The 16,576-nt window shown below is 52.4% G+C and overlaps 1 protein-coding gene across 2 annotated transcripts in view; it reads right to left on the reverse strand.

Moving 5' to 3' along the window:
• LOC149352002 (Ig-like and fibronectin type-III domain-containing protein 2) overlaps positions 1–16,576 on the reverse strand; it is a 197,760-nt gene that overhangs the window by 141,972 nt on the left and 39,212 nt on the right. The window lies entirely within an intron of this gene.

Consider the following 16,576-nt stretch of genomic DNA (forward strand, 5'->3'; position numbering starts at 1 on the left):
CCCGTACAACGCGTCCGGTTTCCGCCTGCACCGGCCCCGGCACTGCGACGAATTTTCTTCGGCGTTTTGTCACCAGCGTCGGCGTAATGAGCCCGCGGAGACGTGAGCTTAATTCAAAATTAGAGCTACTCATTACGCAGCGTCTTTTTTTTTTTTTTTTTTTGTTCCCCGTGCCCCAAGCTGTCGGGTTTCGGTGGCGCTGCTCGGTCGAATGAGTGTCTGGAGAGGAGGGGGGCGAGGGAACCAGACGGGTCGTCCTATTGAAGGAAATTGTCCGCGCAGAGTGATCGGAAACTGCTCGCGTTAATAGGCAGCTCTCACGGGCCACCGAACAATCGTGCGCACCGCTCTGCGCTAATATTCGCGCGTTTCTTTTCTGCCCCTCTCGTTCTGTTTACAGACCCCCCCCCCCCCCCTCCCCCTCCCCCCTCTCCTGACCGCAGGTGTGGCTCTAATGCGGACGAAGGCTTGCCCTGATGACCGTGTTCTACAGTGGAGTGCCTACATAACAAAATTACAGCCCTTTCTCGGTTTCCAGTAGAAGCCAAGAAGCGCTCACTGCTTTGAATAGTTGAAGCGGTACTGCCATGACCGAGCGAGCGTAGCCTCCGTTCAGCAAGGCGGAAATTTGGGCGAGTTGGTTTCGTCTTTCCCGTTCTTGTTGCGCTGTGGACAAAATCATGAGTGGTCTTCGTAGCAGCGCATTTCTGACGTTGAGGTGTGCAGGTCCTTGATCGTCGCCCATACCGGCTCGTCGAGTTGCTGCACTAGTTCCACGATCGATCGCATGCATCTCTTGCCCTAATCCGAATGAATTATTCGAGAACATGCCCATTAAGATAGGCGGAGGTCGCGTGGTGTCCTCGGCCACTGCGGCTGCATCCCGACTCAAGTCCTGCTCGCGGGCCTTCGCTTCTCAAGCGATGCGGCGCATACCTCCTTACGTGTCAATCGCAACCCTTAGTACGCTCGTCGGGTGGACAAAGAGACATGCGCGCATCGACCATCAGAACAGCCGCGCAGATCAGTTGCGAAACAGGGTGTTCTGCCGCCAGGTGAGTGCCTGCGGTCTGCTGCTCTGACAAAGCTTACAGACCAGCGCAGATTGAGCTGAGTGAACCCAACACTGCGATGGAAAAAGCGGCAAAACAAACAAACAAACAAATGAAAAAGGTTACCCTCGATTCTGCTTCGGTGTTCGGAAGAACCGACTTGGGCTGTTCCGCTCCTGCTGGACGGAACGGATGCATTTTTTTACCTCTTCCCAAATCAAAGGCACTTTTATGCGCGTTCGCTTCGTTCCTGGTGCGAACTCAATGCGGCACGAGCCGTGTGTCGTCCAATTCGCGAGAATCTTCCCATTTTTACGAAAACATACATCCCGACATGTTTTGCTATGCTAGAATGCACTCTAAACAGAAAGGAGTGCAAGCAGAGTAAGCTGTCCTCTAGCGCACACCCCTTTTATGAAAGGGTGTGCGCTAGAGGGCAACTTTACCCCCCTTTTCACTCCCATATAGGCGTATTTGTGTTTAGAGAGTACGGAGTCGGTGTAATTCAAACGCACTCTCTGCACCGTGTAATAATCAACGAGGACGGGAAGAATTCCGTTGCCTCGTGCAGTGACATCTAGACCCTTCGTGGCTATGTACCAACCAGCAGTGGCAGAACTATAGTTTAGATATCGCCGGATTTTCGCTGCCTACAGTCTTTAAGCGCCGGTAAATGAGCCGCACGCCGCCACTTCGCGATAAAATAAGTCATGACTGCGCTTGAGTGGCACAACCCGGAAGCATTGCGCAACACAATACCTGGGCTGCTGAACTGGAGCACCTGGTGTTAGGACACAATCGTTCATTAGCGCGGTGTGGCTCGCACCGGAGAGTGCGGTTTGCTTAGAAACGTTGTCCGGCAGTCCTTGAGAATAATATGCTAAGCGAGAACAATGGGCGCGTTCAGCGAAAACCACGATATTACTCCATAAGTCATCCGCTATCCAGATCCGACAGTTGCCTGCGAGCCGTGTCTGAAGATGGGCCCGAACGGCGCGTTAAAGTTTGTTAGCGCATAGATATATATGCAGATATCTACTGCGATTCTAGGTGCTTTCGTATACAGCTCGACGTTGCTTGCGAGCCTCGCGCTACCACTTTTTTATGCGTGTTTATAGCTTACCGCGGAGGGCGCCGCTTGATTCGATGGTGCGAGCGGTCCTCTTTCATGAAACGTATACGGAGGTCAGAATGTAGAGAGTGAAGTCATGAAATGAGCACGGAAACTCGCCTTACACTTTTGCAGTCAATCTGGAACGCAGTGAGCCACACTTTCCGCCGCAGTGCTCAGCTCTCCGTGTCGGTAACGCGCCAAGGCAAGCGTGGAGACGAAAGCGCGACCACAGTGCTCGCCTCGACCGCGTGATACCGGTTTCCGGTTGTGGTTCAGTGACAGGCGCGTCACGTCACAGATTACGGGACTGTGAAGCGCTCCGAGCTGACCGCGTCTTGACGCAATTCCGCGCACAGCTCGAGGAGGCCCCGCCAAGCCAGTCTAACGTGATGTGCGATGTTGGCAAACCTCATTTGGTGTCTTGAGACTGCTTGTCGATAACTGCAAAAAAACGAGGCCTTTAGGGAATGAGGATTTTTGACGTGATGTGTCTAAGGCGACACTTGGACAAACTTTTGCCCTGGGATATCTTTATGTTCACCCCTAGTACTGGAATGTGTTAGGCCTCTTTTAGAGCTTACAGCGCGTTCTACTTTCGCTTTCACTCAAGCAAGAGGACCGCGATCCGAACAACGCTCCAGTCGCAAAATAAAGAAAGCGCCATTTTTCTGGAAGAAGGAGCTAATAATCATGGTTTTAGTCGCCGTTTATGAACGTCACAGTCTTACTTGCAATTTTGATTAAGTTATGCAGAACTACCGAAGAATTCCTTTGGCTCTCACACTGGTGTCCTGCAGAAAACACCGTTCACTGCCCCCCCCCCCCCCCCCCCCCCCCCCCATCTGTAGTATACACAGGTCACAACATGGCTGCCGTAGAGGAAAAAGTGAGAGACGAGCCTTCCCTGCTTACCGCACCTATATACAACGGCGGAGGGATGCCATGCAGCGCCACCTAAACTACATTATCCAACGGCAGACAGCAGATCGTGGTACCGTTCTGTGCTTCTGATTAACTGTCCGGGCGATTTGCTGTCCTATGGTCCTATAGGGCCCTGATGTTGCATGAAGCTTGACCGTCCTGAACCTGGTCCGATGCTTTTTCCCTGTCTTGAACAGGTCTTCGGTTTGCGTTGCATGTCACCCACACTCCAAAGAAAATACCTATACATATCAATTAACAACTTCGCGACCACGATCAAATGTGCAGGACAAGAAGCTGATATTTGATCGGCAGCGATGTATGCGTGGAGTGCCGATTCTGCACCGCTCGTATTCGCGTGCACACGTCTGTGTCCGGAAGAGTACGAAGTCTGCGCAGCGCTCGGGACGCCCGCAGTCGTGCCTGTGCGCATGGAAAGCGTGCGCCCGGCCTCGAGCGACAGTGTCGCCCGTCGCGCGCCGAGTCGCATCGGCGACGGGCGTGAGGCAACGGCCCGAAATAGACGGCCGTCTGCGCCGTCTCGTGACGAGCGTCACGCGTTACTTAACGTGATATGCAAGAAGCGAGCCCCGCCGAAGGATGGCGAAAGAGCAAGCACAACCTGGAGTGCGTATGGCGAACAAGCGCCTTCCTGCGCCGACGACGGTAGATTATTCCTCCGCTCCCCCGGCGACGTGACGGCGCAGCCTTCCGCGTCTGAAGCGCAGTTTCTCGCGCAAGCGGAACGACCCGCAAGAGCCGCGCCTAACGAACAAATGCTGGCGAACAGAAGGCATGCATGTTGTATCACGGAGTTACGAATTCTGTCACCGATTTTCTCGCCCCAAGTTTCCGGCTTTAGCCAAAGCGGCTGCTCCTTAGTTCGTCATAAAACAGCAAACTACAGCAGCAAGAGCACCTGGTTCATTTATGTACTTCGATGACAAATACGAAAGGATGTCACTACAACGGGCTTCCTGCGACTGGCTCGAGGTCGGCTGCATTATAAATAACACCCAGGCGACGTTCTCCATCAAAGCCTGAGGACCTGAAGCCCGCGGCGCCGATCAAACATCAGCAACAGATTTGGTTAAGTTACGATTAGGCTGAATCTTCCCATCAGCTCGACATGTATTCGCTTTTTCAAAGATACCTGCAGTTACACACTACGCAGCGCGAAGAAATCCCGCAATACATAATGTATACACGGCGGGCACTTTTGCGCTCTTGGAAGTGTGGCGCCTTAGTAAGGGGAGCATGGGCCGACCAGAAAGATGCGTTCTACACTGCGGACACAGCACATGGCATTTTGTGCAGGATTCGCTTCCTGGAGGCCGAGACACATTTCGCAGGAGTGATTTCCCTGCTGTTCATTCTTCTTCCTCCATGGCGCGGCACAAGAGAAGAAATGAAATTACTCAGAATTTTCTTCAAATTGGACTATCGCGCAAAGAACGGGCTGCCCTACGTCCCTGCGACCGCCTGTCTTACTCCAAAGTCTCAGATAGATAAGCTTTGCTTTCCGCCAAAGATGGTGCGAGGCTAAAAGCTGTAAGCGCAGCTTGACAGGCCCTCGTCCCCTACAAACTATAGACACCAGCGATTTAATTGTCACATCTCCAACCACGGGATGTTGTGAAGGCCACTGCCACGGCGGTCACAGAATCGCGTGCGGTTTTCCCCTGTCTGCCAAGCCCCGCAATATAAGCCCAATAAGGTTTGGCAGGACTGAACATTGTGTAATGTGTGTTTCGAGACTTAAATGAACTCTAACTAATATTATAAAAGCAACAAGCTGGGCTGTAATTAGAGCAATGCGACATAATTTCCAGAGCGAGAGGACGTGAACCAAGGATACGTACGCACCGCCGTTTATCTTTCCTCGTTCCATGTTCTTTTTTTGCGCCAGTAATTACGCCTCGCTAGGTACCAACCAACACGGCAACAAGTTCATCCCAATAAGAGAGACCTTACGTCCCCCTCACTGCCTCGTCCCTGCGTTTGTCAGCCGTTTAGCGTGCTTGTGTGGGCATTGCCCGTGACCTTGCATGGCGACTAGCTCGGCACACGCAGGGAACTCAGTCAGTCATCGGACGCCCACCGAAGCGCACGCACCGCGTGTGGGTGCGTGCGCCCACAGAGCGTCTTCTATATGGCGGCCACGAGAATGGACATGTTCCTTCCCGCGCACGCAGCAGCTCGCACAACGCTCGGCTTTTGAGGCTCGCGTCGCTGGGCCGGTCAGCCGGCCGGGCTGCCCTAATAAAGAGCGCGAAAAAGCAGGCTCTTTCATTCACTGCCGCACAGCGCCGGTACTGACCTCTTTCATCGCACTCGGCCGCACGCACAGACCGCGAGCACTGTTGCCGCTGCCGCGGCGTGTCCCTGTTTGCAAACTCTCGGCCCATTGTCTGCGCTCCACAAACACGCAGGCGGCGCCAATTAGAAAGTATACCGCTGGCCGCTGCCGAGTGAGACCGGCGCGCCTCCCGCCTCGTGTTCGCGCAAAGGCACGCTGTGCCCGGATATCAACGCGGCTGCGGAGATACTAGAGCGTGTGCGGAGAGCTGCCCTCTATGCCTGCCACTCCTTGGAAGTTGACGCCGCACTTATCTCTTCGGGACCAATAAAACTCCGCAAAATGTCCGCCACACGTTCACTCAACGAGATGCAGTGCGTTTGGCGCGTTTCGAAAGTTCTCGGGCCACTTCATGCGAGTTGCGGCCCTAACAGCCAGAGCGCCAGGAGCGCAAAATGAGCTCCAGCGAACAGCTCAAGAGGGTGTAATGACTTGGGAATCTTGCCAAGCACGCATATAACACAGTGCGAGTGTTCATTCATCTTAGCCCCGTTCAAGATTTTATTCCTTTTGTCCGAGATGTCGCCAACTGTTCCATGTAACAGACATCTGTGAAGTTGTACGAGCGGTTGCTGAAACAGCAGGAGCTGCTTTAAACGGGCCTTGGTCAATGATTACCCGTAGGTGGCTCGTCTGACCATGAATAGCACCGATGGGGGCAGCTCTGTCTCGGTACACGGGGGCTGTACACATGCAGGCGCAATACAGGAAGGTCGATCGCTCGGCTTTCGAGGCGATCGAGCTCAACAACAAGACGGGCGGGGTGGCTGCTGATGAAAATGATGCCCGACTGGATGGCTTCACGGTCGAGGCAAACAAATCTTCATGCAGAATCAGCGCAGCAACGTTTCCCCGTGCTGCCGTTCGGTGTTCTGTCTAATTGCCTACCTTATATTAGAGTCACCTTGAGTATTCCTGCGTCCGTGCTTCAGAAACGGAGGAGTGCAGTGCTCATACTGATAGTGAAGACCAAATAATTGTCGCTGATGGTGCGTGTTCTGCGTCACTTAGTCACGAAATAAAAGGAAAAAGAAACGCTCAACGCGCCTACATTAATAAGTACAGAGCTACATTTACTACTGTACTGTCAGTGATCAAAAAAGCAACACGTTTTATTGCTCCTATTTGTGCACAAAACAAACAAACAAACAAACAAACAAACAAACAAACAAACAAACAACGAAGCGGGAAAGTTATGCTACTTATACGGAACTATGGGTAAGTCACTATGACAAATTTCACTGCGGTAAGCGCGGTCAGAGAAAGAAAGATTCCGAAACTTTGCCAAACCTCGCAAACAAGGTGGTCAGTGATAAGCTGGCATGTCCCCAGCTTTTATGAGTCAAGACTTTGGCGGGACGCCGAGAAAGGCTGTGCACATTCAGCTTGCACTGGCCTACCGGTCGCAAGCCCGGCCAATCAAGCATCTGTCTGAATGCGCTGAGCTCGTGCTCGCGCCCTCAGGACTGCGATCAACCGAACGCGCCGAGTTCTCTCCGGCACCGCTGCTTCAAGATACTGAGCAGCCGAGTGCGAAGAGAGGTGCACCGTTCAAAGTGGACGTCTCTCCGTACCTTGTCAGGCGAGTAGATCTGACCACCGTCCTGTGCGTCCGGGAAGCTGACCGAACCATGCTAAAGCGACATGATCCATCAAGAAAAGCGACACCCCTTTGCTCCGACGCAGGACGATGCGCTCTCACACTGGCCCTGCGCCGCTTGCCTCCTCATACAACCTGCGCCCGCCCTCTCCGCCGCCACTCCTCCTGGATCGACACCGCCATAGTTCTCGGATGCGCACGACACAACGCCGCCGTGACTACTGGGAAAAGTGCCTCAAACAGCTATACCGCTGTAAAAGGCACGTCCGTTTGTGTTTACATGCCACACACGAACTTGGTGGTCATGATGCTCTCTTCCTTTTGTCGCGAACACAACGTGCCTCGATAAAAAATCTTTATTAGGGACTAACGTTAGCTTACTACGGTAACTACCGTCACATGGTGGCACAGCGCACACCAGCGCGCCTTTAATACGACCGCGCTTATGCTTGCATCTTGACAACTAAAGTGTTCAAGACATTTTTGATGTTTTTCACTGCGAGAAGAAACACCGGTAGATTGAAAATAGCGCGTCGTCCTCAGTCCCGTTCGAGAACTTCAAGCACAAAATGTCGTCAAGAAATGACGGATAAGCGGGGGGATGGGTGGGTGGGTGGGGCGGGGGGGGGGGGGGGGGGGGGGGCTATAATGCTATAAAGGTCCCCTTGCACCAGTTATACAGGCGCGGAGACATCAGTGAGCGACGGCGACTAGCGTGAAGGACACGCTCCCATGAAAAGCCAACGCATTCATCCAATGGTGCCGCGGTCGAGCTGACCTACATGTTAAAGGTTCCGATGGACGACGATCGTCATTGAGCTGTGGACCACAAAGTACACACACAGACCTGCGCATCTAATTGTGCCGGGTACTTGCGCAGGCGTTAAAGACGACGACTGGAGGTGCCGGCGATGTTTGAAGAACTCCAGCAGCCTTGTAATGCCAAGTGTTTAGACGGAGCTGCACGAGGCTAAGCTCACGAGGCTGGTCATCGGCGCGGCCGTTCTGAGAACGACATTGAGTACACTTGTCGCTTCTCATGCAGCCTTCGCTTTGTTGAATAATCTCCGCTGAACAATTGCCGATGTGAAATAATTGCTACTTAACATAGTGTTAATATGTTTCAAAGCTCTAGTTTCGCATTACAGTTCGCCCCAGAATGTCCCACACCGCTACTGCAAGAGAAACAGAATCCACTGTGCACTTTGTTTCTGTTCGGCTGCAGAAGTTAAATCCTTGCTCTCAGCTATGCCCTTGGTCTCCAATAGTGTAGCGTGAAATATGACGCGCGAGTTCAGGTTAGCTTGCGACTCCTTCGCCTCACACTCTTCCCGCTTATTCTCATAGCTACCACAGCTTTAAAGGGTGGAGTTCCACGGGCGCACTCCGATCTGCATGACGGCAACCGCACGCAGACCGGAAGTGAGCGGCGCTCAACCGCTGGCACAGCAGGCGCACAGGCACAGGTGCATCTGTGCTGTGGTGTGCCACACGGCTCAGCAAGCGCGGGCTGGTCAGGGCGGGTGGGCCGGCGCCGACGCCTCGGAGGCGCCAGACAATGGCGCTGCTCTCCGCGCGGCTGCTGCTGCGGCCGCCGCGGATCGGCGGCCGCGTGCGTTGACCCGCTTGTCCGATTCTCGGGGAACCGTCTTCCGCGTGGCTCGCGGACGCCGCCCGGCGCTGCTGGCAGCGGTGGTGGCCGCAGTGGCGGAGGACTACGCTTGGCTTGCTTTCGAGTTCACGCGTGCACCCCTTCCTTCCTTCGCCGCGCTCTTTCTTGAACGCCTCCGCGCGGATCGACTCTACCGACAGCGACGTGGGCTGGATGCGTCGTTCAGGCGCAGGCAGATCCGATGCTCGTGATGACATCGCAGCGATCGCCAGGAGACTGCTTTGGTCACGAAGCAACTGCGCCAGCAACGCACTCACGCAAAGCGGCAAAGCCACCTTTGAGGCGGGAACAGATTCTGACCTGACGAGGCCTCCAGTTTCGGCGCCGGCTAGTGGTTGAACCGGAAGGCATCGCCTTTCTACGCACGGCCTTATATTAGATGGTCGTTATCCATCGAAAGGGACCCCTACCGACTGCCAAGCGCGAAGTGAATGTAGCGCGCAACGTGTCGTTGCGAGCGCTGCATTTGTAGGTTTGCGATACAATGCATGATGACGCTTCTTACTGGAATGACTCATTCCGAATTGAATCACCCGCTTCGCCAGGAGCCGTTTCAGCGTGCGGTACGTCACGCGTTGTATACTCTTCCCTCGTATGCAGGCTGGGAATGACGTCGTGCCGGTCTACATCGTACGATGGGCTCTGACGACGTTATTCCGACGTGATGCGGCGGAGACATTTCGAGCGTCCTGGCAGGACCCCCCCCCCCCCCCCCCCCTACTCCTCCTTCCTGTAACACGCGCATCGGCGGCCATGGCCGCGACGTACCGTTTCCGCACTTAAGGTAACGCGTGCGCGTAAAGGTGCAGTTTATGGGCGCACACATGCGCCGAGTGCGGAGTTTCCCTCGTGCTTCATGGAGCGAAGGCTCACAGAGTGGCTCCCCAGGAGAAAAAATCAGCGTGAAGAAAGAGGCGATTTCTCAGCGTGAGACAGGCAGGGATACGAAGACTTCCACAACTGCTCACTCATGCAAAACGTTGTACGGCGTTGTCCGCAGCCAACTTGTGAGCGTGCCGAGCGGGCTGTGCAAGCCCCTGACCGTTCCGGGAAAGTCGAAAGGCAATACTGCGCAGAAAGTATTAATATCGAAGGTGCGTCAGCGACTTTGTGGCCCGGAGTATATTGTGAGTAGCGCTTACTTCCTCATTTGCTCCGACTTTCGAAACTGGCCGTGTGGACTTCGAGGAAACTTATGGGAGGTCATTTATATTCGTTGTTTAGTGCCTTGTCTCGCGCGTCGTTCTGAACGCTTCACAAGGCGTGAATGTTGCCACAGCTCCAAGCAATAGAGATCTTTTCTCATGTCGTTTCCCTGAGAGCCAGTCGCGACTACGCCTACCACGATTTCGCCCTCTTTTCGTACTTGTTATGCACTTGGTGATTTGGCATCTTCTATGCATGCTTCAAGTCTTCTATAGTTCATAAACTGCGAGAGGGCGCGGCGAAAACAAAAAAAAGAACTTTTGCCGGTGCCGTCCACTACAGTAACACCCTCGAGCGAGATACCCTCGTATATAGAGTGGGGTCTGCGCTTAGCTGCGTTCTTCCAAACTTTGTCTCCAACAGCAAAGAGTAGTCACATAACAATATACAGCGCACGAAGGTGCAGGCAGGCGCTCCCGTGACCGGTATAAAATATTGCGGTCAAGTTCACAATTACTACACTCGGTGCGCTCAATCGGGTGTGTGTGCACGAGCGCCGCACAAGAGGTTCGGATGGCCGCCCGCCATTGCACGGGGCCGGTGGCCTGCGCGACCGTCCATCTGTTATCCCATGGCCTCTCCATTCAGGGGGTCATCTACGAGCGGCACCTTTCGGGCAGCCGCCTCCGAGAGGTGTTCCTCGGGGCTCTCCCAGGGTCATGTCACCGGCAACAATGACCGTGGTGATTCGGAGCACGCACCACAATGGCTGCAACGCCGACGCCTGGAAAGGAATCCACAACGTCGCCTCATGACGTGATACATTACTCTATGCGCACAATCGCGACCTCTAGAAACGCACTGTGTGTCGTCCCGATGACTTGCGCCTCTGCTAATGAAGTCACTCATTACGTAAACGATCGTCTATCTAAGCACTTCCAGTGGGTGGCGCCGCTCAAGAGAGACCATTCTACGAGGGTTTTTATTTGCTTACTGAAGAGCAGCTACGACTCAGTATGCACGCATTATCTACTTCCAGAGTTAGGCCCGAGTATCTAAAGTTCTGCAAGCCTATGAGTCTGTTGCCCTCGGTGCTTTCCTTGGCGTGCATAAGGAGTATAATGGTGAAGCGCATGCACGACTCCCTTGCATACTCATTCAAGCTGCGAACATTTTTTTTTTCTTTTGTGACTACCTCACTCATCTCTTCGAAGATTTCGCACAAAGTAAAAGACAGCGCCACTGTGAACCAACTAGCTCGCCTTATCGTTATTCTGCAGAAAGCTTTACCTTCAAGGAACCAAAGCGCGTTGCTTGCACTAGTCATTGCACGTCAGTGAACATCTCGGTCTTTATGCGCCACACGTCTGTCTGGCGACGCGAATGAATCAAGAACACTTATGCCCAAATGATTCTTTTACGCTGCGATGTCGGTACTCGCAGCACTGTTATCAATTTCTTGAAGTGCTTCACTGCACTGGCGAAGTCACTGGCACCGCGCAATCTCGCCATCGCGCGATCCGCCTTCTTTATGTTGATGCTGTTGTTTTTTTCTTATTCTCCACGTTCGGACCTTCAGTGCGACTCCCTCTGCGTACGCGGCCAAAGCAGCGGTAATTCACCTCGAAGGCAAACCCGTGCCGTCACGGTCTGCGAAGCCGCGGATGCGAACCTGAAGGACGTGTTTTCCTATCCGCCGGCGTGCGCGCCCGCGCGCGGTGACCACAGACGCGTGCGGTCGGATTTCCCCTCCGTGCTGCACGGGAAGGCCCGCGGAACGCCACGTGGGCGCGCGCTGCTCTCCTTTATGAGGCGTACGATGCGGCCGTACTAGGTAGACACTAGGTCCACGAGTCGAGAAGCCGAAAGAGAGAAAGACAGACTGCGATGTATGCGAAAAGTTTGAAGGCTGTGTGAAGAATTGAAATGATTTCCACCGCACGTTTCAGAGGCGATATAACCTGTTAGACGAAAGTGCCTCTGTGCCGGCGTTTACTACTACTGTTGTTGCTACTATTGCTGTTTCAGAAATGCAAAACACATATGTACCTTCCCGTACAATGCACATGCCTGCCGCTGTAGCGTTTCGGTCCAAACGTGTTCACTCGCTCTGTGAAGATCGAAGCTTATGAGCACTTTTTGCGGCGCCTGGTTGAAAAGCCTGCAAAATGCAGCGAGGCCTACAATGTAAAATTGTTTAGGACACCGCGGAGAGGATGGCATTTTTATCTCAGTTTAGCAGATGCCAAACGGCCCGTACATAACAGACGTGACTAAGCCATTTTGGTTCTGCGTTGTACGTCCTTTGCTGATTCCTCCGAGGCATCAGCGCAGGTGTGGATGAGTGTACCGTTCACTCTGTACCGTTTGCAGTGTTCTCCACACAACTCCATGAGGCCGCACCTCCTTGTGCAGTATTTGCGGTGAACTACAGCGCCCGCCGGAGTATACTTCGTTCGGAAGTTCTATTTCCCAGTGCAGCACATCTTTCCGATTTTTTTTTTTTTCCTAAGGCAACGCTTTGTTCGCCTTCTTTTTTCTTCTGAGATTTATTCCAATATTTTATTTCTTTGATGCCCGGCATAGTTTATTTCTTCACGCTGTCCTCCCCCATAACCCACCGCCACGTGTCGGTTGTTGTTATCTCAGCCCGAGCAGTAAAACTTGAAGCTTTGTCTCCGGTGACGATGAAGAGGAATCAGCATAATTTCATGACTACAATCGCAAGCGAAAATAGAAGTACGTAGAAGGCGTCTCAAAATCAATCATAAAACGTGAGTCCTTTGATTGCTTTTGACCGCGCGCGGTAACAACAGCAGTTGCGCTCAGAATTCAGCTTCAGTGTTCTGCTCGGCACAACACGCCACCTAATCTCTAAATACCCTTGCCGCTTCTCAGATACTGCTCTTATTTTCTGCCTTTTCTTTCTGCGACAATTCTTTGACCCGTAGTTATACAAGTAAAAACAATGCAGACGAGCCGATAGAGGCGAAAACAGCGATGCAAACAGGCAGATAGTCTACAGGAACACTGAGAGGTACGTAGCCCCCTCGGTTACGCGTCTTCATAAGTACATGAAACTTGTTTGGCGTCGGTGTGGGCTATGTGTTGCAAATGGCGGCGACATTACACCTTGAACATTTTGCTACAAGCCGCGCGGAGCCATTTCCAGCCGCGCTCTAAACACGGATATGCCTACACGGGATCAAAAAAAGAGAAAAAAAGAGTAAGCTATCCTCTAGAGTGCGCCAGGAGACAGCTTACTTCCTTATTACGCTTTTCTCTTTAGAGAGTAGACATCTGAAATGAACGCAAAAGATCGTTTTCACTGTGGACACCTCGGAGTTTTACAGTGGGTGTGGATTTGCGTTTGCCAGTTTTAAAAGCTTAAACGCGTTAAAAGGCCTAAAATCTGTTGATCTGTTTACGTATAGCGACGTCTTATGACATGTATTATACATACAGGGTGTTTCACCTAAGACTTTCTGCAATTTTTAAAAATAAGCTATTTGAATTAGATGCGCGCTTTTTCTGGCATAGCATTGTCAGTGGTGCAGTACATCTGAATGCAGCTAAGACGTGCTAACTAGCAGGCTTGTTAACCAATATTTAATAGTTAACTTTAATACTATTACCGTTGGGCTCCTTAATTATTGAGAGGCATGCAGCCCACCGTAAGTAATGTCCATATCCGTTTTTAGAATTTTGAGAACGCGATTATCCTCGGCGCTGTGGCCCAACAAATTTTGCCTACATCGCGCCAAAATACATGCGGTTTGAGAAGCTTACAGGCAAAGCAACCTCTCCAGTGAACTTAACTCGTCGAAATAGCCAAAATTTGTTGGGCCACAGCGCCGAGGATAATCGCGTTCTCGAAATTCTAAAAACGGATATGAACATTACTTACGGTGGGCTACATGCCTCTCAATAATTAAGGAGCCCAACGGTAATAGTTTGAAAGTTAACTATTAAATATTGGTTAACAAGCCTGCTAGTTAGCACGTCTTAGCTGCATTATGATGTACTACACCACTGACAATGCTATGCCAGAAAAAGCGCGCATCTAATTCAAATACCTTATTTTTAAAAATTGCAGAAAGTCTTAGGTGAAACACCCTGTATACCGATACTCGGTCAAAGCAATTACAAATGTGACCCTGACAGCAAAGTTTAGTGACGATGTATACATTATGAGGAAGCGACAGAAATTCCTGGGACCGTATAAGTTTTTCCTCCGCAATCTTGGCATGTTCCTCACAAAAATCTGAAACATTTGCAGAAATTCCTTCTGATTGGATAATATTTCTTGACTGAAGCGGACAGAGCAGGCACACAAGCGCGAAAATATCTACTGCGTGCCGCACTACCGCGGGTTCCTTTCTCCGTCCATCGCACTATCCGAAACAAAGCAGAGGAAAGGGGAAAAAGAAAGAGAGAAAAAAAGAAAAGCACCTCCCATTTCGAGAATGGATCCCTCACGCGTAACGGGCCGCCCAAGCCACATCCCGCTTTCCTCCCAGCGGCTGCACCCTTCTGTTCGTTCGGCCGCCTTTCCCAAAGCCTTTAAAGCCCTCGCTCTCGCCACTCTTGTTTTGCCTCTTCTGCTTTTCTTCTACTTGACACCGGGAATTCCAGCGAGTACCTCTACCTTCCTCGTCTTTTACTAAAGCGGAAAGAGACAAAGAAACGCAGACACGACAACTGTTTCGCGTGGACAAATATATGCGCCGCGCTCCTTTGCGACACCGTCTCCGCCACTAAAGTTTTCCGCCTTTATTATTTTTTTTTCCCTACCCAGCCAGCGGTGCCAGAGTCACGGAGCTCGCAACCTTCAGTCTAGGTTCTGTTGCCACGCCTCCGCCCTTCGCTCGCCCTCCCTCCCACGTTTGTCGATAACTGCTGCGAGACAAAGCGAAAGCGGGCCTCCTCTGTGCACTAGGACAGGCCCAATTAAGAGGCCACGGGCGCCCCTTTCGATGGACACAAATGGCCGCTAATGGCTGCCGGCTCAACAATGTACGCACAGCCACGGGTTCACGACAGCGCGATGATTACTGAGAGAAGAAACGTCCGATAGACACTTTCGCAAACACGGGATTGCCAAGTCTCGCCTCATTATATGCCAGCGACAGCGCGTATACCTGTGCACCTGTATAATGGACTAATCGAAGGCGGCGTGCTGGGGGAAAAATTGTCTCCGTATCCACTCTACTAAGTATCACTTTTTTTTTCTCGCTTGTTTGTCCCTTGCAGTATACGTACGAGTGTGAAGAGAACGACTGCGGGTAGCAACAGCGTCTTTCACGTTGTGTCAGTCCAGACACTGTGGGCCATTTTAAGAGCACCACCCGTTCGCACATCTCTAACAATTTCCTCGCCTCATTTTTTTCTTGCAAGAGACCTCTGCGTTCTTCAGCGGTCTCTCGCAAAACCAAGTTATCTTGACCGCCGAAGTTCCACAGCCTTAGCTATAGGTGTCTCGTACAAAGACTGCCATACCTGAGCGAATCGCACAAGAGCTCGAGCGCTTCAGAGCAACTGCAGCCACTGCTATCGTATATACAAATACGTGTAAGTATAACAAGTATATGCAAGCTATCGTATATACAACCATGAAGAAGTATATATACACTGACTATATATAAGTACGAGCCACATAGACTTCACCATCGCTCTAAACCGGCAGCAGCACTACCCAACCGCTCTGCAAAGTGGTAGGCGCCGCTTAGTTGAAAAGAACGTGGGGACTTCGCGAACACCTGCGCGAACACCTTCGCTCTGCTATCCTCGAGCAATTCCATGATGCTCCGACGGCTGGCCATCTTGATGTCGCACGCACGTGCGCCCGCATTCGCTGGCGTTTCTTCTGGTCTGGCCTCTACCGCTCCGTCCAACGCCATGTGGCCGCTTGCGAGCGCTGTCAACGCTGGAATAACCCTCGGTTCTGTCTATCGGACACTTGCACCCGATTGCCATCCCGACCGAGCTGTTTTCTAGTGTTGGCCTTGACTCGCTTGGGCCCTTTCCGGTGTCCGCCTCGGGGAACAAACGGATCGCCGACGCCACTGATTACAAGCACGCGATACGCGATCACGCGCGCCCTCTCGGCCAGCTGCGCTAGTGACGTTGCTAACTTCCTTCTGCCCGACGTCCTACTCCACGATGGCGGCCCTCGTCAACTGCTCTACGACCGTGGCTGTTGCTTCCTCATCCAAGTGGTTGACGAAATTCTTTTATCGTACTCCATTCGGCACAAATCAGTCACGGCTTACCACCCTCAGACCAACGGCCTTACGAAACGGCTCAACACCACGGTGACAGACATACTCTCCATGTATGCTTCCGATGATCACCGGGATTAGCATGTAATTTATGATTTTCGCCTATAACTCATCTCGCCAAGAGACCACTGGGTACTTGCCCTTCTGTATTCTCTTTGGACGAGACCCACTGCAGCCCATGAACATCTTACTGCCCACCGTCGACTCGATCACTATTCATGCTCGTGATGTCATCGCCCAAGCCAAGGCTGCCCGCCAGGTTGCTCGTCGTCGCAGACTGCCTGCCTCCCAAGGTTCCCAAAAACGCCGCTGCGACAGTCACCACCGCGATATCCGCTATTCTCCAAGATCCGTCGTCCTACTCTGGCTGCCGTCCCACCGTGTGGATTTGTGCGAAACTCTTTTGCCCCGTTACACGGGTCCTTACCGTG

The sequence above is a fragment of the Amblyomma mixtum genome, chromosome 3 (genome assembly GCF_055824585.1).
Source record: "Amblyomma mixtum isolate Tamu chromosome 3, ASM5582458v1, whole genome shotgun sequence".
Lineage (NCBI taxonomy): Eukaryota > Metazoa > Arthropoda > Arachnida > Ixodida > Ixodidae > Amblyomma > Amblyomma mixtum.